Consider the following 24,473-nt stretch of genomic DNA (forward strand, 5'->3'; position numbering starts at 1 on the left):
TCTATAAAGCTAAAATTATTTTGAAAGAAAAAGTTTATCTAAAAATGAACTTGTAACTCTGAGAGCTTATTTATAAATTTGTTAATTCAAGATACTTAAATAAAATAGAGTGGTGCAAGAAGTTCCATTCTGGTATATAGCTATATCAATAGATCTTTATATCTGTATCTATCTGATCTAAATATAGAGATAGGCACACACAAACATTCACACATACACATAAACACACATACACATTAACTTTCTCAGTAAGCATAAGATGACAGGGATGGGAAGTGTGTTCTGCTTTAGTGTAGACAATAAGATGCACACAAACTGGAAAGTCTCGATGAATCTGAGATTTCTGTTTAAGATTCATGATATTTCTTTCTTTCCTAAGCCCATTAGCTTACTTCTCCATAATGCATCAGTTCAGAGTGACATCTATAAAAGTGTCTCCTGCCAGTTTGTTCCTTCTAAAATTCTTACTCCTTTTCCCATCTGGCTTTGTAAATTCATAAAATATCTGTGTTGCATCACATTATTTAAAGTAGCCTCCAATGATATACATCGACTTCAAGCATGGCTTAACCGTTCCAACATCTGATGCAAATGGCTTCTTTAATACTTCTCAGATCAAGCCACCCAACTTTGGGTCTAACTGTTGTTTATCATCATCTGTGTAGCAGTCTGCTCTACTTTTCTTCCGTCTGTTCAGGCTTAGGCAAGCTTACTGTTGAGCAATTGCATTCCTTACTATTGCCAAAACAGGTTTTATTTTGTGTAATTTTACAAAGCCAAACTGCTCCCCTGATAGTAGCCACCCTGCTAGATCCAAGCTCATCGAGCTCACTGGTAATAGCAGAGGAGGAAGTAGAGCCAACAATCTCTTAGGTGTTGGCATCAGGAAACAAAGAAGCAAACTTTCAGGGTACATGCTTCTGCTTCTTTACCATCCAGGACTGGATGACAAATTCAGAAAAAGTAGAGGTAGTATCTGATCTTCTATGAAATTTATTCAGTGAAATTTAAAATGGCATTAAATAGGTGATCTTGACCATAAGTGCCATCTACCTAGCTATGCTTTGGGACTATGAAATTGTAATTTTTTTTTAGGAAAACATACAAATCTCTTGATGAATATCAAGTTAAGTTGAGCTTGTGTGTGTGTGTGTGTGTGTGTGTGTCTTCCCTTTTTTTTGTGGGGGGGGACAGAGTATGGAAGTGACTGCTCACTTTTTGCATTACACTTTGCAGCTTTCAAAATGATTTGGTAATATGTATGTATGCATCCAAAGAATTTGGGAATAAAATATTTTCAGAATTTAGCAAATGACTAGCAGCTCTAAAAGAACATATTGATGTACGGATATTTTGTTATACTAATGATATTTAAGGGAAGAAGGATGGGGTAATCTCATTTTCTTCTCTGGGATTGGGAAAGAACTCTGCATTATTCCTTTTTTCTTTTAACAAGATGTGGTAATAAGTATGAGACCAGATAAAAATATAACGTTGTTATATGTAAAATATTATTATTTTCCTTTGTCTACATCACATCTGAAAATAATGATGCTGCAAATGTCATTTGTTTTGTATTTTGTCTTACATTTATATTAAATTCTCATATAAAATCATGAGATTTTATGCTTAAAATCTCATTATATGTTGATGTAACAAAAATATAATTCAGAAAAATAAATCAATGATAATATAAATTGCATCAAAATGAACACAAGATGCTTTATATGATTCAATAACTTTCTGAGAAAGCACAGAAAGACATAATATTTCAATGGGCACAGATTCATATTCTTAGGGCAAATGCTCATGTAACTGGAAAGCAGCACAAGAAACACAACAGGGATGTTCTTGTGGAAGAGAACGTCCCGGCAGTGTGCGCTCTTACCTAGTTGGCCTATTTTACCCAAAGGAAGTGAGCTAAAATGGGTATGGTGTACCCAATACATTATTCATTAACAGAGAGCATTTCCTCTCTATTTGTGCCAAAAGCAGAACCAAATGATCTGCCTGTGATTTCTTGCTATGCCTTTACAAGGAAATAAAAGCAAAGTACTCATCAGTCCTGTAAAGAAATCATATAAAAGATTTTTTAAAAAGATCTAAAGTTATTGGGGAACTGGTAATAAAATTGTTGGCATTATATAAAAGAAGCTTAATATGGATAATTTTATTATGCAGAGATCACATTGGAATAAGAAAGTGAATACTTCTATTATATTATTGGTCAATGTGGCACAGATGCTAGTGTCCAACAAAATGATGCTCCCTTCCATTGGAAGATTCAGTACTGTGAGCCATTGACTCATCCAGGAACTACATTTCCCAGATATCTCTTGCAGCTAAGAACCATGTGCTTAGTTCTCACCAGTAGATGTGGGCAGATATGTTTGTCCCTTTCATGCTAGAATCTTTTAAAAGCAAACATTAATTTTCCACTGTCTCTTTATCTTTGACCTAAGAGCTCCCATGGGATATCAAAATCACAAGATAGAAGGACTTTGGATTTCAGAATTACCACATTTCTTACTTAACATAGGAAGCAAGACACTTCCTGCTCACCATGAACATTCATGTAGAGTATTAAGGTTGTGAGAAATACATTTTCATCACATTAAAAGTCTAAATTTAGGGGTTATTTGGACAGCAACTAGTATCCCATCTTACACAGTCAGGTATTGGTCCATTAACACATGAAGATAGGTAGAAAGAACATCATTAATAATTATACCCTATAAGGGCATCAGAATAAGGGAGATACAACAAATAAAAGACAAGCTCTCTTAGTTTCAGTTTTTATGCCTGATATTCAAAATGGAAGAAAATTACTGGACTTGAAAAACACTTGAAAGGATGTTCTTTCTGAGACAAAAGATAACAAAACATGAAGTTTTCAAGGGAAATTAATTAGTTAAATTAGAAATAATGGCTTCCCACTCATTAGGAAAGTTTCTAAAGACAAAGACAACAGAAAAGAATTACAGAAGAAAAATCAAACCAACAGTGACTTGCCCACGTGTGCATCCCTGTAGATTGCACTCCCTACACACACATATATTTCCAGGGCTCAGAAAGGGGTGTGCAGTGTAAAAGGGCAAGGAATCATTCATACTCCTCTTAAAGCCTCTGAATCTTAGTCAAAGAGAGCTTACTTCTTTGTTCAAATATTAGTTCATTAGTTAAGCGTTCCTAATTTCTCCATATGTTCCCTCTTTCTGTATACTTTGGGCTCCTTTGTCATCCACAGAACTTTGTGTAAGCCTCTATTCAGCATTAATGAATTATGGGTGGGCTATTTCTCTAGGAGTGCTCTCTTATCTAGCAGTGATAGCTTGAGGACAGGGGCCTTGTCCTATTCTTCTCTGTATCTCCAAGAGCCATTTATCCATCAAATATTTATGGAATATTTACATTGTGGCAGACCCCGTGCTAGGTACTAAAGATAGAATGGTGAACAAGACCAATAAGGTCTCTGGCCTTCTGGAGATTACATTCTGTAAGAGATAAACAAAAACAAAATGAATGAATGGAAGGAAGGAAAGAAGGAAAGGGAGGGAGGGAAGAAGACATTGAATTATTTCAAGATACAATAATTTCTATAGTAAAAAAAGAGGCAGAAATACAGAATGACAGAGGAGGGCCTTCTTTAGGTAGAATAATCAAGGCAAGTTTCTCAGAGAGAGGACAATTAAATGATGAGATCTGAAAAAACAGAAATAACTACATATGCAAAAAGTGTGTGTGCATTTGTGATGGGTGGGATCTCAGCAGAAGAAAGAGAATGTACAGAAGCTCTGAATCAGGAAAGACTTAGAGTATTTACAAAATAGGCAAATGAGGGTAAATACAGTGAGTAAAGGAAGCATGGTCTGGCATGAGCTGGGAAGTTAGACAGTCTTGGGAACTTGGATTTTATTCTAAGTACAAGAGAAAGACATTTTGGTGTTATTAGCAAGAAAGTGACAATACCTAACCTGAATTTTGAGAAGAGCATTTTTGTTTGGGGAATGAACTGGTATGAGGGAGGGATTTAGGAGGTTTTTAAATGATCCCAATGAGAGATGTTGAAGACTTGGACCCTGATGAAGGCAACAGAGATGGAGAGAAGGTGGCAGACCCAATATGTATTTTAGCCCTTAACTTCACAGAATGTACTTAGAGCCTAAGTGTAAGCATCGACAGAGAAAGTAAGGAATCCAGGCTGACTCTTCAGGCTTGAGAAACTGTCTAGAATGTGAAGATGGAGACTATGTACTGGGGTGGTGGGAGAAATCAATGGATGGTTGGGAATGGTGGAGTGGGAGGAAGTCAAGAGTTCCATCATAAGGATTTGACCAATATATGAGATCTACAAAAGCAGATGTCAAGAAATGCATAGGCTAATCTGGAGTAAAGAGGAAATCTAAGTTAAGTAGAACATTCAGGGTGACCAGCATAAGGTATAATTGAATCTATGAGAATTACTCAGAAACAGAGCATAAGAAGAGAATTTAGTACCTTTCAGAGTGCTTCCTGTACGTTTGTTAAATGAGGACAAGAATCCTGACCTAATTTCCAGTGCCCAGGAATGGTCACTGCCTCTACACCCTGCCTGCTGCACCAACCCCTGCCACCCTACTTTTTTTTTAAATGCCAATTGCCTGTTCCTACCTAACTGCCCAGATATACCATCCATTCAGCTCAACTCTCTCACACCACATCCTAAGGAAACCCTGTAAAACAAGTAGCTTTACTCCCTAGGGCCAGAATTCCTATCCTTCATATTTTGATCTGTCATGCTAATCGTGGGGGTTTTTTTTACTCTGATAAGAACATAAACAAAAAATTATATCCAGATGGTTCCCAAAACTAAGGGAGATGGTGAGATCCACCAGAAAGTATATATAAGGAAAGAAAAAAAGAAAACAAAAAACCAGAGTCTAAAATAGCCTGAGCATTAGTATGTGTTTGGATATTTAGGGAAAAAAGTCTTTAAAACATGATTCAATATACCTCAAAAAATTCTGTACATTTCCCATTAGGAGTAAGTCACTTTGTATATTCCTAAACAATTATGTGACTCCGTTTCTATTTTATTAAAGATTTTCAGACCTTAAAGGTTAGGCTCTACTTCCCAGTCAAACATACTATGTGTTTAAGGGAACAAGATATGATGCATGAGTTATTTAATTTAAAAGAACATATTATTCTTTACTGGCATTATAGTTCTTGTTAAAAACTTCACTGTGATAGGAATTTTTGAACATTAGCTTTACTTCATTACCATAAAATCATGATCTTTTAAAGGCAATTGAGAGTACAATTAACCTTAAGAAAAGGATGTCATCATTTTCTGATTGATTATCTCCACTTTCCAGAGCCAGTCATCCAGAACCTATGTTTCTAATAAAATGTTTTTTTTTTTTTCAGAAATGGGATCTGATCTATATTTTCTTGGCTTTCTGAATACAAAACAGACTTTGTGGGATGCATGTCTAATGAGTCATCGTTGTTTTTCATGAAAAACATGATTTTCCAGTACTGTAGCATTTCGCTCTTTACTGATGCATTTGCATAAAATGAATATATTACAACTTGGATGTTGTGATTTAGTTAATTATGACAGTCACACTGATGCCTTAGTGATTTCATGAATCTGGAATGAAGCTGAGGTTTCTTAGGGGTCTTACCTCTGATCTATTAAAAATAATCCTTATAGAGCAAAACTTTCTTAATTGTATTTGATTATGTTAATAGTCTCTGAGTCTTAGAATGGACACATACTTACCATAGGTAAGAAAAAAAAGTACAAGGTTCCATTTCAGCAGCAAAGCTGCCATGGAAAAATACAGAGCAGCACACAAAGGAATGATATGAACTAATTAAACGTACTGCTGTGTTACTCTTCCCATTGAATGTGGTTTTAATACTTATTCACTTGTTTTCACTTTAAGCAAGCTTCAAATTCGTAGTTGCCAATTCACAATTTTAATGTTTTTATACCATGTATGTACAGAGTAAGAAGTCTTGTCACTGACAGAGTTGCTAAAATCATCAATGTGCTCAGATTATCTCCACAAGACCCCACTTGTCTCTGTGCTTACACTCATTCCCTTATTCATTCCATTAACGTTTCTTGAGTACCCACTATGTTCTAGGTACTGTCTCATGGATTGAGGATAGAGTAAAGAATAAGGCAGCCAAAATACCTGCTCTCATGCCTCTTCTAGTGGAGCAGACCAAAAAGAAAAAAAAAAGAATTCAATAAATTAGCTAATAATTACTTTTATCAATACTCTCAAGGAAATAACTGGAATCCTGTGAAAAAGCATAACGATGACCAATATCACCTTAGCAATCCCCTCAGTTTAACCAAACTTAGGTTCTTGCCTAACTATAGAACCCTGAAATCTCTTTTCTTAGAGGATTTACTTTAGAAAACTTGCAATTGCAAAATATTCCCCCCACCCCTTTAGATGTAAATCTTCTCCCAACTGCTTACCAGCTTTACAATGCAGCAGTGTCTTTATCAAGGACCTGGGCCATCCCTTTGAGATACAATCATCAAGAAAGAAAGATAGGACCCCTTTCTTCCAATCTCTGTGGGAGGGTAGGAGTCTAACCACCAATTATCGAACACAGCTGGCCTAACTGGCAACCTCATTGTTGATGTCTCCAGTAGTTTTCCACTATCTCACCCCAGCATTTATATACTCTCCTGCTTTGTGTTTCGGTGGGGTTAAGTGAAATATCACACCTTTACTTCATAGACTTGAGTGAGTCTTTCTTGCCTGTTTAACTTGTCATTGTAACTTTTCTCTGATAACAAAGAGAAACTCTGTCCTCTACGTTAGATAGAATGATGGCAAAGCACCCCTGAAGAGATGGCATTTAAGCTCTGACATAAGTAATGAAGAACAGCAGCAATGTGTAGGACCAGGGAAGAACACTTCAGGCAGATGGAGCAGGGGGCATCAAAGCTCTAAAGCTGGAAAGAGTTTGCTATGTTCACAGAAGACCAGGGTGACAATGACATGGGAGTGAAGAGATTGTGGTATGAGATTGACGGGCAGGCAGGGGCCAGGTCATGCTGCACACTGTAAGCCAAGGTTGAGAGTTTATATTTTATTACAGGCATACTGGGAAAGCATTGAAAAGTTTTAAGCAATGGAAAAATATGAACCAGTTTAGTTAAAAAAAAAAAAAAAAGCCCAGCAGTTCTAAGAAAGATAAACTGGATGGGGTTAAGAGTGGTCCGTAGTTATGGAGTCAGCCTTTAAATCTTCACTTTGGAAAACGTTTTTTCAAAGAATTCAGATCTAAGGAGTATAGATTAGATGCCTGGGAGTTTAGAGAATTGGGAATAAATCTAAGATTGGAATTTCTCCCTGGAGAAAAATTAACTTTGCATTTGGTCTTCTAAGATAAAACTACAGAGAATTTAATTAAAATTAAAGTTTCTCTGACTGTATTAAACCAAATATAATGATAAACTCCCTTATATCTGGAGCACTAATCATGCATTAACTCAAATGACTCTCAGTGTTGATGGAGTTCTACTGGAGCATTTATGACCTGACTGACTTACAAAATTGTGCTTTGCCAGAGATTCAGACATCCCTCTTTGTTTCCAGTTTCCCCTTAACCTTATCACTAACCTATAACCAACAAAAAATGAAAGGGAAGGCATTGTTAGCATGATAGATCTACATAACTTTTCATGAATTTGAAAACTGTAGACAGCCAACCAGCTACAACTTAAACTAAGTCAACCTATGGTCCATCTTGCCTCAGGCTGCCTTTCACAGTCTCACTCAGAAGAATGTGCAAGGGGCAAGTTTGCCTCTATGATAATAACCTCTAAAATTTAAGCCTGAATTTGACCATCCTAATTTCTCTGGCTGGGCCCACAAGCCATAATTGCTTGTAGGAAGTATATAATGAATGTCAAATGATTAAATGAATGAATGAGTAAAAAAACAATACCCTTCAGATATTATGACTTAGAACATTCAGATCCTCTATAATTAGAAATTGTGACCCACCATCTAAATGAGGTTTTGCAAGTGTAGCCCACCCCAAAAGATGTTTTAATTTATTAAATATGAGTTGTCCACTGCTGGGTCAGAAAATTTTTTCTGTAAAGGGCCAGATAGTAAATATTAGTCTTTGCAGACCATGTGGTCTCTGTTGCAGCTACTCAACTCTGCCATAAATAACTATATTCCAATAAAACTTTATTTATGGACACTGAAATCTAAACTTCACATACCTTTCACATTCTGTGAAATATGTCACATGTCTTCTTTTGACTTTTTTTCCAACCATTTAGAAGTATGTAAACTAGTCTTGGCTTGCAGACTGTACAAAGCAGGCATCTGGGTAGATTTAGTGTGGGCCATAGTGTGCTGACCCCTGGTCCCCTGGGTATCAGGCACTGGAGAAACCAAATTGAGGAAAATAGTTTTGTAAAGATGTTTATAATGAGACTAGGTATTCACCAAATCCAGTGACCAAGGATTACATTTAGGTAGACTAGTCAGATGTAACTTCAAAATTTTGAATTAAGCTCATTCTTGTCTAGCATGAGGTCACAAAATTCTTGATGACTAACAATAATAAGTTGGAGAATAATCATTTCAATGGATTCAAGGGCCTGGTAAGGGGGAAACACCTTCATAAAAGGAATCCATTTGTATATAAGAATGATGTAGAGTGGGGCACCTGGGTGGCTCCATCAGTTAAGCATCTGCCTTTGGCTCAGGTCATCATCTCAAGGTCCTGGGATCAAGCCCCATATCAGGCTCCCTGATCAGGGGGAGTCTGCTTCTCCCTCTTCCTCTCCCTCTGCCCCTCTCCCCCTGCTGGTATACTCTCTCTCTCTCTCTCTCTCTCTCTCTCTCTGTGTCTCAAATAAATAAATAAAATCTTTAAAAAAAAAAAAGAAAAAAAGAATGACGTAGAGTGAAGCAAAAGCAAGTCTCCAGGCAGTTCCATTTAAGAATGAAACATCCTACCATCTATTCAACTTCTTTGGCTCTAGCATGATGCTCATAAGGGAACTCTGATTTCCAGTTCAGTTTCCCAGATACTTTTCAAAGATACTGCCCTAAGTAGCGATATAATTATTTCTACCATTGGAAATAAAGTTCCTCCCTATGAATTTATAAACTGCTAAGCTTAGATAGTTTCAATCAATTCCCCAGAGTCCAAGATACAAAAATAACTTTCTGAACATAGAATACAGAGAACCAGATCCTGGCCCCTTACTGAGCCCACCAAGGTAGTGGTTTCCCTTGAGGCCTTGCCTACACAGCAGGCACATAGCTCTCAACTGCCAAGTTCTCAATCAAGCATTATGTTTCTCTCCTGCAAAACTTTCTCTTAAACACTCTATGAATCTATTTATATTTATTTTTCATTTTACTGTGACTATTTTAGTATGTGTCTCTATAAGGACTCTTTTCAAACATAACCACAGTGCTATTACTATTTGTAAAATAAATTAATTCTATAATATCAATAAATAGGCAGTTAGTGTTTAATTATCAGTCTCATAAGTATTTTAAATTTATACTTTTCTATTTTACTTAGTGTATACATTTCTTTTCATTATTCTATATCTGCATATACTTACAGAGAAGCAAATGATTATTCCCTATTGTAGAAAATAGAGTTTTTTAAAAATTCAACCTAAAGCTTGTCTTTCCAGCCTCAACAACAGCCTTGCTCTGTAGTAAACAGACCACTGGACTGAGAATCAAAAGATGAGCTTTGGAGTCTTTCACTGCCACTTAATACATGAGATTAGGATGTCACAAAACTTCTGTGTGACACATTTCTTCACCTCATGAAATGAAGAGGTTGAGTAAGTAGATGGTCTCAAAGATCCCTTTCCAGACCAAAATTCATTCTATAAGAACACCTTGTCTATACACTTTATGAATATTCAGATAGGTGATATTTTCCTCAAGTCTAGGATTTAGTCTACTGAAGACTGACAAATTTTGTCATCAATCTTTAAATGGAAAGAATCATGTTCATTTGACAATTTAGGTAATTCACATAGACCACATATCTTTTCTAATAGATGATTCATCCTACTCCTTTGTTTAGACAGCATAGAAAGACCTAATCTAACCAAAACATCAATGTTAATGGTTAAAATAATTGGAACTTTTCCTTAAAATTAAAGAGTCTTTCAGCATGAGAAAACAAAAAACAAAATCAGTGTTGGACAATAAGAATTTCTAAGTCCTTCCCTTTCTTTGAACTTTGGTAAGCTAAATAAATAGCAGCCAATTGTATAAAACAAGAACAAGATCTGTTTGCAGCATCACAACTCACTTCATATTTTCTACATGTGTATTTAATGTAGAAACTTCAAGCTCAAGTTTCTCTCTTATAGCTTAAAACATTTCTCTACCACCTTCTTCTTAGAAGGTAAAGAAAATTCTCTTTTAACTGTTAAGATCAATTATACCCCAAAGGTTTCAAGAAATCAATGTTCCAGTGACAATTAAAGGTTATAATTTAGAGGAAGACTCACAATATAATAAGTTAAAATTCAATAATGAAGGCATAAGGAGTGGTCTAGATTATCAAAACTAACATTTATAAATGTAACTAATAAAAGAACTTTCTAAACAGCTTCTTAAAACATTAAAAGTTTTATTATGATTTAACATTAGATATAAAGCCCTTAAGTCTGTTGTAATTACTGAATTACACAATTATTTAAAAGTGATTTTAGCCAAATGTCCATGCCTATCTCTGTGTTTCATAAAAAATTAAGAAAATAGACATCTGATCTAACTCCCTGTAAAAGTCGTATTTTTTCTTCTTTTAACATAGTCCTTAAATTTAGAAAATAAGTGCTGTAGATACTTGACTAAAAAGTAATTTGGTCGGGACGCCTGAGTGGCTCAGTCAGTTAAGCGGCTGCCTTCAGCTCAGGTCATGATCCCGGCGTCCTGGGATCGAGCCCCGCACTGGGCTCCTTGCTACGCGGGGAGCTGCTTCTCCCTCTGCCTACCGCTCCCCTGCTTGTGCTTGCTCTCTGTCTCTCTCCCTCTCTCACTGACAAATAAATAAATAAAATCTTAAAAAAAAAAGTAATTTGGTTAACTTGGCATAACACAAGCAAGACTAAGGAAACATTCTAAATATATATATACCTATTTGTGGAAAGGAATTCATGCCCTTCTACATTAAAGGGGGCTAAATGGTGGTAGACAGGCCATACTCCCCATCAATCTAGACAACAACATCATCTCCAATGACCTGCTACAACTACCTCTGGAAAAATCTCGGATACAAAATATAATGATCAGAGACAGTTTAAGATTAGATGGGCAGGGCCAAACAAATGAAGGGGTTAAATAAATGAAGAACAAGCTTATAATGCCAATGTCATTATGTTGGCAAAGCAAGAATTCAGAGTAGTTATTTTGTTCAACAGTTCAGCTCGCAAGCAAATGAAATATTAACAGAATGATGTTGGCGGGGATGCGGAGAAAGGGGAACCACCCTACACTGTTGGTGGGAATGCAAGATGGTGCAGCCACTCTGGAAAACAGTATGGAGGTTCCTCAAAAAGTTGAAAGTAGAGCTACCATACGATCCAGCAATTGCACTACTGGGTATTTACCCCAAAGATACAAATGTAGGGATCCAAAGGGATTAAAAAAAACCAGAATGACGCAATTCAAAATGCTCTGAGACTGTCACTAAGCTGTCTCAAAGACTGTCACAGTGTCAACCTTATGCACACCTTCTGCATAGTTCCATATTCTCTATCATACAATTCCAACTCTCATCACTCCTACCAGTCATAAGTGACCACATGGAGATGGAAACCTAATCCAAAGGAAGTGATTATATGGGCTGATGGTGACTTATATCTTAAAATTTATACCCTAGTATGAAAAGCTGAATAAAAAACAAGTTCTCTCAGTAATAAAAAAAACTGGGATACTGAGTAAGTTAACAGTAAGGGCATAAGCCAAAAGATTGCATCCAGTGACGCCATGCAGTAGATTCTGCTCCAAATGAACTGGGACAATCCAGAGCCATAAGAAAGATAGAGTTCTTCGGGGCCTATGTAGAATATAGTCCCTGGAGCTGTTTCTGTTCCTGATGATTTTACTTAAACAGCTAGAATAAGTTTCTGTCCCCAGAAACTATATAAAGCTGACAGACACTCACCAAAACTGGTCCTCTCAAGGTCACCATTATCCCCAGTTTGAAAAATCCAATCATTGCTCTATCTGGTCTCTATGTTTCTGCCATTGCCCCAACCATATATATACTTAACACAATAGCCAGGGTATTCTTTTAAACAAAGTTTGTTCATAACATTTCTCTACTCTAAACCCTCTAATGACTTCTTATGTTAGAGTAAAAACCAAAGTCCTTATAAAGTCCCAGGGCTCTGTATCTTCTGGTCCTTCCATCATTTCATATCTTCCTGGCTCAATCTACTTCAGCTATATTCCCTCTTTGTTCTTCCTTGATTACACTATTTACACTCATATCTCAAAATCTTTGCATCTGCATTTGGGTTTCCCTCTACTTGAAATGATTTCCCCTATATATCTACATGGCTTACTCTCTTACATTCTTCAAGTCTTTTCTTAATGTTACCTTATTAGTGAGGCCTTCCCAAAATAAACTATTTAAAATATACTCCCTATCATCCTACAGTTCCCCATCCTTACCCTTAATTTACTTAGTACTTATCACTTATTTATTTGTTTGTATTTGTCTGTCTCCCCTCACTGTAGTATCAGGTCCAGAGAGCAGAGACTTTTTTTCTCTTGCTCACATAATTCTATAACAGGAATATGCTTAACACATAGTAGGCACTGCATAAAAATAGCTTAATGGGCTCATTCAGAGCTTTAAGGGACACTATATCATGCATAAATCTTACTTTAATTTCCCATAGTTCACATTTTCCTTTAAGATAGATTTATTGGACAGGCTGTGGTGGCTAAAACATAAAAATATTCAAATGCTTTTCTGGCTACGAATCAACCTGTTCCATTCCTAAGGGTATTGACCAAGTATATACTGGGTAGGTCTTTGGTTCCAAATCTCTATTTTGACACTATGCAGAAAAGAGCTAACATAGTAGGCCTGAGACTGTTATACTTCTAGAGGGCTGCTTGCGAAGTTGACTCAACTGGCAGCTGAGAGCTTAGATTTGGGGAGAGATTTCACCACACTAACTAATAAGAGTGACTCACCGTGCCTGATTGTGCAAATAATATGGCTTATGCTAAACACCTGCCTTCCTTCTAGCAGTCTGGAATGCTAAGCAAAGGCTGTTTAAGTGACCACTTCCCAGTAAAAAGCCTGGAAATGAGTTTCTAATGAACTTCCCATTTCATACGTATTGTCACAACTCATTTCTGGGGCAATTAAGCACATCCTGTGTGACCACTAGGAGAGGACTCTGGAATCTTGCACCTGTTTTTTTCCCACATATTTCCCCATGCACCTTTACCCTTTGCTAATTTTACATTATATTATTCCACTGTAAAAAAATAACAGCAATGAGTGAAACTATAGACTGAGTCCTGTGACTCCTCTTAGCAAATCATCAAACCTTGGGGGAAGGTGTCTTGAGAGCCTCTGATCTGTGCACTCACAGAACTCTTAGTGAATGCCTTTTATGTGCCAAACATTGTGCTTTGACCCTAGTGAATGGAGATCGAGCATAAATGAGCTTGTGGGCTTCATTTACCTATTTTACTCCTCTAAAGACCTGGAGTTTTTCAAACTGAAGTACCCTACCTCCTGCTCCAGGATTCCTCCAGAGGCATCCCCTTATCAGGAAGCATTTCTAGCCACAGTCACATGATAGAAATAATGAAGAAAGAAACCCTGTGGAAAAGAAGGATCCACAAGAGCCAAGAACATCCAGGTTCCAGTGCCAGCCCCATCGTAATTTCTTTCCAGCTCTCCAAAGTGAACAAATGGTAGGTTCCTGACACAGATTAAACCTCCTTTTTCTTAAGACCTGCAGATGGAGTACAAAGGTATTTATCAAGGTTTCCATTCTGGTTTTTAGAATCTGCCATTAATAGTTTTGGATTTGAAATATTCAACTCCACAGTCTAATGTAGAAAGACTACTTATGTAGACCTTTTCTGACCAAAAACACAATAGTAAATGCAAAACATACATGTTTTGTAGTAAATGTAATAGTAGAAGTGCTTTTGGTAAGAAGTAGTCTGCTACTTAATGCTACATATAACCTCCTAAGCCTCCATTTCTTTCTTTACTTCAGAAAGACTATTTTGCCTTTGTACAAAATCCTGATTTGTCTATCACATGCATTCCTATTCAAGTCTAATCACTGGTCTTCAGGAAAAATACTTTTAAAAGACCAGCTAAAATAATCAAGGAGATGGATGCACTTCTGCATGCAAACAGACTAAAGTGATTAGGATTCTTGGGCCTAGAAATACCAAGATTTAACAAATATATTAGTGCCATGAATAATTCATTTACCAAATCCCTAAGTCATCAGTATTGATCACATGAATTGAAAATAAGAGCAAAGTTTTAAATAGAAAATAGGCAAGATTATTTTGAATGGTGTGGAGTATACTTTAAAAAATCATCACAATAAGAAACACAGACTGAGATTTTTCTGTTTTGTTTTGTTTTGTTTTTTAATCTACGTGAGTTTCCTATTGCTGTGTAACAAATTACCACAAACTTGGCAGCTTAAAACAATACCCATTTATTGTTCCCAGTTCTATGGGTCAGAAGTCTAGGAGCAGTTTGGCTGCACTTGCTGTTCAGGATGTTAGCCAGGCTGTGATTTTTATCAGGCTCTAGAGAAGAATCTGCTTCCACACTTATTCTAGTTCTTCACAAAAACAATTCCTCACAATTGTAAGGAGGTCTGAGGTCCCTATCTTCTTGCTGGCTATAGTCTAGCAGCCACTCTCAGCTCTTAGAGCCCACCCATCCATCACTGCCACATAGTACCCTCCATCCTCAAAGCCAACAAAAGAGAATCTCCCTCTGACACTTAAAATTTCTTTCCAAGAAGAGCCCAGGTCTTTTTAAGGGTTCATGTGGTCATACCCACTAATTACAATCTCCCAATCTCAAGAACATTTTAAGATTTAGGACTTTAATTACTTCTGCAAAATCCCTTCCCAGCAGCACCTAGATGAGTTGTTTAATTAACAAATTAACTGGGAGAAAGTGTATATATACCAAGGTACTGATAATCTTAGGGGTCATCTTAGAATTGTGCCCACCACAAAATCCTAATGTACAAGTCTCATAAAGTTGGGATTTTGTAAATGTTTCTAATCTTTGAGATTAATATAAAACAAGAATATTCTTTCTCATCATAACACAGCCCTTTGTGCCTTTGTTAAAAACAGAATTGGGGCTGGATAAAACTAAATCCAAACCAGAATGGGAATCATTTTGATGTTCAAAATTTTTAACTTTAATAACTTTTCTTCATGTTTTCCCCATTTGCTTAATCAGATCACCAATAATTGATCTCTTTTCTATTTTTTTATCCTTCTCTCCCCAGGCTTAATTAGTAATCAACTGACCAAAATCTATATGGATAGCCTTCTATTACAAATAAGCATTGGGAAGACACACTGTCAACCAAAATAAATGTGTGGTGTCTTCAAGAAGTTCACTATTGAATAAAAGAAGCAGAACATAATGGAAGAGAGATACACAAAGAAATGTACAGAAATCCCACTATCAAATATCACGCACTGAGCAGAGCGATTTCTTCATGGGCTACGGGACTAAAAAACACTGCCTTGAGGAAGCTCTACCCTATAATAGGAAGACAGCCTTTGCGGGTGAAAGACCTGCATCCTTTTCTGCTTATCTCATACTTAATCTCACTTGATTACTATGTGACTTGGAGAAACTGTTCTGACTTCTTGGAGCCCTAGACTCCTCATCTATAAAAATGAGATGAAAAATAGTTCTAACCCCCAGGTTATTGTGAGATTTAAATGAAATAATGCACATATGGCACTTTGTAGTGTACCTTTATACACAGATGATAATATATGTTTAGTATTATTACCATTTGTATAGAGTAAATTATGAAAGCTTCATGAAAAGCACACTTTCTCTGTATATCCTTAAGACTTCATATGGACTTGTATCACAGCTCTTTTTTTTTTTTTTTTTTTTAACAAGTCCTAGAGAGGTCGTTTAATGTAAGACTTCATATAGAAAGAAAAAAAGGATTATACAAGAATTATTAAAACCACAATTAAGAATAAAAACCAAGTCCATCCTTCCATGTAAATGATAATAACATCTAGCACTTACATAATGCTCACCATGGCCTTGATATATAAGCACTTTGAACACCTGAACCCATTTAACCCTTACAAAACCCCTCTGAGACAGAGAATGTATCCTTACTGTCTGGAAAAGACATTATAAATGACTTATAACCCTTACATTACAGTATATGATGCTTTCAATGTGCTGTGTAAAGCTGCAATGGATGTGGTGTACTTATTCATTCCCATCAGTCCTGCACATGCATCTGTGATGTGTTGCCTCAGATGATCTGGTTTTTCACTGAATAAACCTGAACTTTTAACAAACTCCAGAAGTTCATTGAAGGGGGTCAAAATTTAAAAATAATGTACCATCACATAATAGCATCTTGTATCACAGCTCTTATCCCTACTACTTCTTATAATTTTCTTTACTCTTGTCTGTCCCTCCTAACAAATTAGGCTTCTAAAAGACAGAATCTGTATGTTTCCTGCCACCTGTACTAAGTACGTGCTTAATAAATATACATATATATTTTGGATAAAGGGACTGAATAAGTTCTTACCAGTATTTTGAAAAATGGAAATCATTAACCTTAGCAGAGGAAAGGAAAGAGCAGCTCTGGTAGGCAGTAAGCAAGATATATCCAGAGATGAGAGGGAACATGTAGCTTGTTGTAGGGAATACCAAGTCATCAATGAGGATAACTGATGTGTTATCCATTAGTTTCAGAGAGGAGTTTCAGCAACCAAGTTTTGACAAATTTATAGAGTAATACTAGGGAAATACCCAAATGCCAACTTTCTCATTTTAAAAAATAAATCAGTTTAATTTTAATACTTTGGTTAGGTCTGATACATATGTCTCCTGTTTCTACCTGTGTCAAATGCATTTGTCCCCTTTACTCTCAAGCAACATCAAAGACAAATCAAGAGTTGAATTCTTCCATCTCTTCCATCTCTATCACCTTTAAATATTCAGTAAAAATATTCAAATATTCAGCACAGTTCGACCCAACAAGAAACCTGTTCTTTTTACCTAACTTCAAATTGGCCAGTGAACAATTAAATTGAATAGTTTGTCAATGATTTAACATCTATCCTGCTATATTAGATGTATACAATCTTGACCTATCTTGTTACATTTTGATTTCAGTTCGATAGAAGTCAAACAAATTATTTTATAAGTTAATTTTTAAATATCTGCCCTGTAGATAAATTCTTACATGTCATGGTAAAGTCTAAAGCAAAAATATGCTGCCAAATCTTGAACTCTTGAAGGTAGCCTTCTTTGATAGACTCCGGGTCACAGAATACCATTTTGTTCCACATCTTCCCTTTTAATTAAATGTCCACAGCACAAACTTCAAAAAGGACACTTGTTCCTAGAATAGGTTATGTTCTGCAAAGCAAAGCAAAGCAAAGCAAAAATCAAGGGTGAGTGGTTTTTATGCAGAAACACAGATATGCAAAACCAATACTAGAGTTGACCCAATTATTTTAAATATAAGAGAAGAGGCCTGATGCTACCAATCTGTCTTCCTAGACCTTCCACAAAGAAATGGACCTTAGAGTCAGATATTCCTACGAACATTGTGACAGGGGCCAGTTTGCTTAAATTTCATCTGTAAAATGGGGATAAAATCTCTTATATATTGATATTGTGGGATCAAATGAAATTACATATGTGAAATTCTCATCGTAGTATATGGCATAGTATAAATGCTAAATAAATGATAAATGTCATTATTATGTCACCTTAGTAAATTGATACATCAAGTGTGATGTTTTGGAGAATAGCTAAATTTAACTGTATTGCTGTGTTATGACCAGTAGCCTAAGTTTTATAAGCACATCAGCTGCCATTTTTTCTGAGCTTGTGTTTTCATTCTTTTTTTTTTTTTAAGTGCATGCAGATCTGATAATTTGTGGGCTGATAGTTTGCTATAGACTGTAAAGTCAAGTCAGTAAGTCAGTCAGGGAAAAGTAGGTCTATGAAGGTTGAAGGTGAAGAAGCTGCTTTAGTTACTGATTCACTGCAAGTAGAATGATCATCTCTGCAAAAAAATTTTAGTACCCTGTCCTTAATTCTGTCCCAATGTATAATTTCAACATGTAATCCCCTGTATTAGTCTATTGCTGCTATAGCAGATTACTGAAATCAGATGGCTTAAACAACACAGATTTATTATCTTGCAATTCTGGAGGTCCAAAGTCTGACATGAATCTCACTGGGCTAATGTGAAGCTGTTAGCAGGGCTGGTTCTTTCTGCTTTGGTTGTGCTAATTTTGGAATTGTTTTCTTTCTATAAGCAAATATCAACTAACAGGGGATAGAGAAGTAGAGATGTTTGCTGAACTTTAGGAGTCAGACTTGAGCTAAACATTTACTAGGATAGTTGGGTTAATTCTTTCATAGGTATAGGCTAACAACCATATCATTTCAGTAGAAGAAATTGATAAAAAAAAAAAATCTTTGTGCCTGAGAGTAACATACTTGAACTGTAATCATTACCTTCAAACTATAATCATTATTCTGCTATATTTCTCTTAATTTACAAAAAGAGGATTGTCAAATCTGTAACTTTGATGTTAGACTCGTTCTTCTCAACTATAGCTGCATTGTTACATTTATTTGTGAATGCTACATATTAAAGATATAAACATAAACACAGTCAAGCTCTTGCAGCAGAGTATTAGCAGGAACATGAAAGATTTGGAACAAAATCATATGTAGAACAGTTGGAAGAATTTGGAATATTAAATCAAGAAAGAAAGCATTTGATAGGTCTAAAAAGCAAGGAAGGGTGGAAACAAGTTTAAAAATGATTTAATATAAACCTTCTAAGTGCTTACTATGAGCCTGGGACAGCACTAAGTGGGAGAGTACTATGATGATTAAGACCCACACTCTTCCCTTCTGTGGGAAAAATACACACATAATAAATATTTTAACATAATATATTAACAGATGTCTTCAAGCCATATTCATGATAGCTATTTTGAAAGTTTGAATTCAGGCTGTCATGAGGATGTGAGATCCATTAGCTTAGTGCCATTATAATTTCATGGTCTCTAACCTCAACAGGACCATGTCAGCTTGTTTTCCTGTTCTCAGAGACTAGTTCAAGCCTACTCCCAACCTCATCTCTAAAATGGGAATAATGGTAATTAAGCCATAGGACTGCTTCGGGGATTAACTGAATTAGTTCATGTAAAATTTCACAGCAAATCTCCTGAAACATACAGTTCAATAAATGTTTGACATCATTATTACTCTCAAACTTCTCATTCCTTGCTCCATCCTCCCTCACCTTTTCTTAACAGATGACTCTGCTTCCAACTTTACCATCTTGAAATTCCCCCCATATCTGGCCATTGAACCAAAAAAGTAACTTGCATCTATGTCTGTTTTTCTTCCTTCCCTCCTATCACAGTGAAAGAGAATTACCACCTCCTCTTACTGAAGGCTAATCTTTCTACCAGTTCTCCAGGGACTCTTCTTTTTCCTCCTGAGGAACTTAATCATCTTACATTCTTCCATCTTTCTTTCTCATCAATATGTGAACATGCTAAAGTTCTACCCTTCTTCAAAAAGAAAAATCCTTCCTGAACTCATATTCCTCTCACTGCCTTCCTCTCTCCCCTCTCCTTCACACTCTAAATGGTCCAAAGCATGTTCTACATTCCCTGTCTCCACTTCCTCACCTCCCACAACCTATCACATTCTGGTTCCCACTCTCAGCCATTTCCACAAGAAATACTTTTACCAAGCTCATTAATAATTATCTCACTTATAAATGTAATAATTAGGTTTTAATTCTTACTATACTTGACCTCTTGGTAGCAATTGGCACAGTAAACTACTCCTTCCTTTTAAAAAACCTCTCTCTTCCACTTTATTCTACAGCATCACCCTAAACGGAATTTCCTCCTACTTCAGCAACAGGGCCTTTTCCTATTCTTCCTTTCCATGTTTTAAATAGGGTGTTTTGCCACTCAACTTTTCTCATTTTACTAATTCTCCCTGAAAATGTTCATTTTCCTATATCTTTAACTATTACCTATATGCGGATATTATCTGATCCACAGTTAATGCCCAAAAAATCTTCATGAGCTCCAGACTCATATATCCCATTACACATTGGTCATGAACCTTTTAATATTCCATAGACACCTCAAACTGAACTCATTATCCCCCTTATAGCATATCTTTTCCTATTTTCCCTCAGTGAATAAGATTACCATCTTCCCAGTTACTCAAGCCAGAAACCTGGGTATCATCTGTGGGGGTCCACTGTGTGGCCTACCATCATAGCCTATATAAAGGGCACTCTCTCCTGCTAGCTGCACAGTACACACTGTTGCCTTCCATCTCCTCACACTACTGATTGTACTCCCCAGATAGCTTACATTTTCCTTTCATCCCACTACCACTCCTCTAATAGTTCCCACCATTTCTTGGCTGTATCACAATGAATCCTAATTGGCTACCCTGCTTCCTCTCATATCCAACTAATTTTTTCACCCACTGAATTTAGTTTGATCCTTCTAAAATGTAACTATGAGGGGTGCCTGGGTGGCTCAGTCAGTAAAGCATCTGACTCTTGATCTTAGCTCAGGGCTTGATGTCAGGATCGTGAGTTGGAGCCCAATGTTGGGCTCCAGACTGGGCATGGGAGCCTACTTTAAAAAAATGTAAATATGACTATGTTCTCTTCTTAATGCTATTCTTCTTTAATTATTTACTATTTCCATGAAGATATAGTTTGAAATCTGTCAAGACTTACCCTGTTTGCTTCTCTAGTCCTCAACTCACATGATTAACTATTATCAGTTGAACATACTTTCTTTTCTCTGGACCCTTGAATATTCCATTCTCTCTGTTGGTAAAACTTACTCTCTTCTTTGCTTAGATATTACTGCCTTCAAAGAGTGTGAAAGACATTACTTCTGATTATACCTACATTAATCTTCTCAGACTCTCAGGACAGGGAGCATGTCTGTCCTTTGCAATATTGTGTCTCTGGTGCTCAGCATAGATCCTAGAATTTAACATGTATATAAAATATGTAAAAAAAAAACAAATTGGTAAATATAAACCCAAGAAATGAAACAAAAAATTAAAAATTTATATTATTCAATATAACTCAAATATTCACTAAATATTCACTAAACTTATGAAGAGAATTGGATTCTCTTGGACAATTCAGTTGTCCAAAGTGGGCAGAACTAACAAAATTAATTAATAAATGAATCAATAGGATGTAATGAGTTCAACATTATAACTACTGCTGCATACCTGATGGTATTACCTAAGGGCACTGAGGATGCATAAAGACCTTTCCTATGAATTGACTTTTCTTGGTTAAAAATGTTTTTCTCTGTGTTGTAAAATGTTTGCTAGATGAATGAATGTGTTTTAAAATTTTACAGTCTGTCTTTAATTATCAATTATATATATTTACATAACTGTAAACTTCCAGAGGGTAACAGAAAATCTTCAGCTGGCCTTGTGTAGTCATGAAAATTGTAAGTACAGTAGGTATATTAATGCAGAAAATACATGTACTGCATTTTAAAATTGGTCCCTAGAAACACAAACAATTATAAATGAAGTTGTCTGAGTTCTAAGTTCTAAAGAAAGAGAATAAAACCTTTAAGAATTTTTTGCAAGGTGGAGATAAAAGCTGGAATAGTCTTTGTCCCTTGTGATAATCGAAATGGCTCTATTTCTTCCTAATACTTACATTAAAAAATATATATACTTGGAGATAACTAAATACTTATAAGAAAATTTCCTTAAATACTGAAAGTAAATGTCTAGTAATTGTGCATTCTTTAAGAGCTAGAATTGACCTCAAATTTTAAATTAAATTTATAAAAGTGTGAAAAAATATTCAGATTATTTTCATAAAGAAAAAATTAGATAAGTAGAAATCAGACTTGGAGGCAACAGGATGGCCAGGCTCTGAAGTAATCTAAAATAACAGGTTTTATGCATGTTTTGCAGCAATTACTCTAATTGATAGTGTATGATTTTAAAAGCACTTTTGCAGTTTTTCCTCTATATAATACTTCGTTGAACAATTATTTACTTACGTTAATATGTTCAGAAGATAACACAAGTTAACAATTTACTTGAAAGGATAAAAAAAAAGTGGACACCTAAAGAAAATAATATTTTCAAACAGAAAATAGTATCTTCTCATTCCCAAGAAAACAGAGTAGCTCACCCTACCACTGCTATACAAAATTAACAACACATTGACTATTCTTCTCCAGCACAGATGTCCTATATCTAAACAAGCAACTTGAACATTTTTATTCGAGAGTCAAAACAATATGCCTTTAGAAACTCCACAGATTTAAACATATGGAATCTTTACAAAGATGGAGAGAATTTTTCAATAGCCCCAATTTTTGTTCACCTAAAATAAACAAATTTTGCTTTCAGAGAGGCAGCACCTTTGGGGGGAATCAGACAGACGTGGGTTTAAATCATAGCCATTACCCTCTGACTGGCTCTGCAGGAAAAATTTTAAGTCTCATCTTGGCAGACAGTAAGCCTAGAGGTCCCTAGCAAAGGGATGCTGGTGTTTACTTCCTTTGGATGTTGTTAGCTAGAGAAGCAAGACAGACTATGAATACAGACTCTGAAGGTCCTTTAGAGGGCAAAGTCAGCAATCAGAGAAAAGTAAATGTTGGAACCAGCCAAAATGATGGAAGAAAAACTTCTAAGTTTTAACTATGCCAACACAGAGCAGACTGTGGAAGGCTGCTGTTCTTAAGGGTGAAGGGTGCAGAGAATGAAGAGAAGAGTTGATACTGAAAGTTCACGACCGACTAGAAGCAAGTGTACAATGATAACTAAGTCAGCTGACGTTGCTGATTTAAACGACAGCATGGGTTACAAGGTCACTATGGAAAAGGAAAAATGAAAGGGAAACAAATGGGACAAGGGAGAGAAGTGAGTTTAGTGTATATATCCTCTAAGATATGCAGGTATATCCCTAGGGGACAATAATATTTCAGGGATGGTAGGAGGAATAACAGAAACTAAAAGTGCTGACAGAGGTAAGATAGGCATGCTAAATCTCAGCAGAGAAACCATCTAAAAAGTTTGTCACTAATATGTGGAATCTAAAAAATCTGGACTCAGAGAGAAGAGTGGAAGATATCAGAGGCTGGGGGTGGGGGAATTAGGGAGATGTTAAAGGGTACAAACTTGCAACTAGAAGGTGAATAAGTTCTGGAGATCTAACGCGAAGTGTAGTGATGATAGTCAACCATACTATATGTGTTATATACTTCAAAGTTACTAAGAGACTAGATCTTAAATGTTCTCACCATAATTAGCTAACACTGTGGTGATAGCTAATCATATTGCAATATATAAATGTATCAAATCATCATGTTGTAAACTTGAAATTTACACAAGGTTATATGTCAATTATATGTCAATTAAAATTAAATTGTCCAATGCAGTAGAGAGAACTGGCAGATTTTAGATTATAAGACACCATTGAATTTGACAGAGGCTGATCTCTGGTGACTTGTGAGAGCATTGACAGGACTGTGTGGGGTAATCAATCACACTGTGGTAAGGAGCAAAGGAGATATGAGAAAATAGAGGTAAAGGGTGTATAAGGCCCATTAAGATGGTTGGCAGGAAAGAAAAGGAAGGAGTTGCCTTGGTAGCTTGAGGTATAGGCAAAATTAGAAACATATTTCTGAAGATTGCCAAAAAGTCTGAGCAGCTTTTAAAGCTGAATTTTTTTTTTAAAAAAAGGAAATTTAAGGTGCAAGAGTATGATGAGAAAAGTGTCAGAGAATTGTAGAGACTGGTAGCAAGAATCCAATATATGAAGTCAAAACAGAATAAAAATAGGAGAAGTTCTGACTTCAGACAAGATACAAAAATGTAAATAAGTTTGTAGGATTAGCCTCTTATTCTTTGGAATGATTCATCAGTAATAAAGAATGCTTACAATGTTGAATTGACTTAACACTTTCATTTATGCTTTTATTAACTAAATTCTACTTAGGACATACTCAGTTTAAAGAGTAAAAATATTAATAGATTTGAAATTTTATAATGCTGTCATAAGGTTAGTCTTCCAAGATAAATAATCTTCCTGGATGTTATATGAAAACAATGAATCATGGATCACTACATCAAAAGCTAATGATGTA

At 35.9% G+C, this 24,473-nt stretch overlaps 1 long non-coding RNA gene across 4 annotated transcripts in view; it reads right to left on the reverse strand.

Annotated features, from left to right (window-relative positions):
- The window catches only part of LOC123835379 (uncharacterized), a 459,456-nt gene that overhangs the window by 256,647 nt on the left and 178,336 nt on the right, over positions 1-24,473 (reverse strand). For 3 of the 4 annotated variants that reach the window (XR_006788732.3, XR_010406421.1, XR_008505239.2), the window contains one exon: positions 12,673-17,679. The exons of the other annotated variant lie outside the window; for it this stretch is intronic. This is a non-coding gene — a long non-coding RNA (uncharacterized LOC123835379). Of the gene's footprint in view, positions 1-12,672; positions 17,680-24,473 lie in introns of those variants that run through there. 4 annotated transcript variants of the gene reach the window in all.

This window comes from Mirounga angustirostris, unplaced genomic scaffold (assembly GCF_029215605.1).
Source record: "Mirounga angustirostris isolate CCGP_5_RB_7025 unplaced genomic scaffold, mMirAng1.0.hap1 SCAF_12, whole genome shotgun sequence".
Lineage (NCBI taxonomy): Eukaryota > Metazoa > Chordata > Mammalia > Carnivora > Phocidae > Mirounga > Mirounga angustirostris.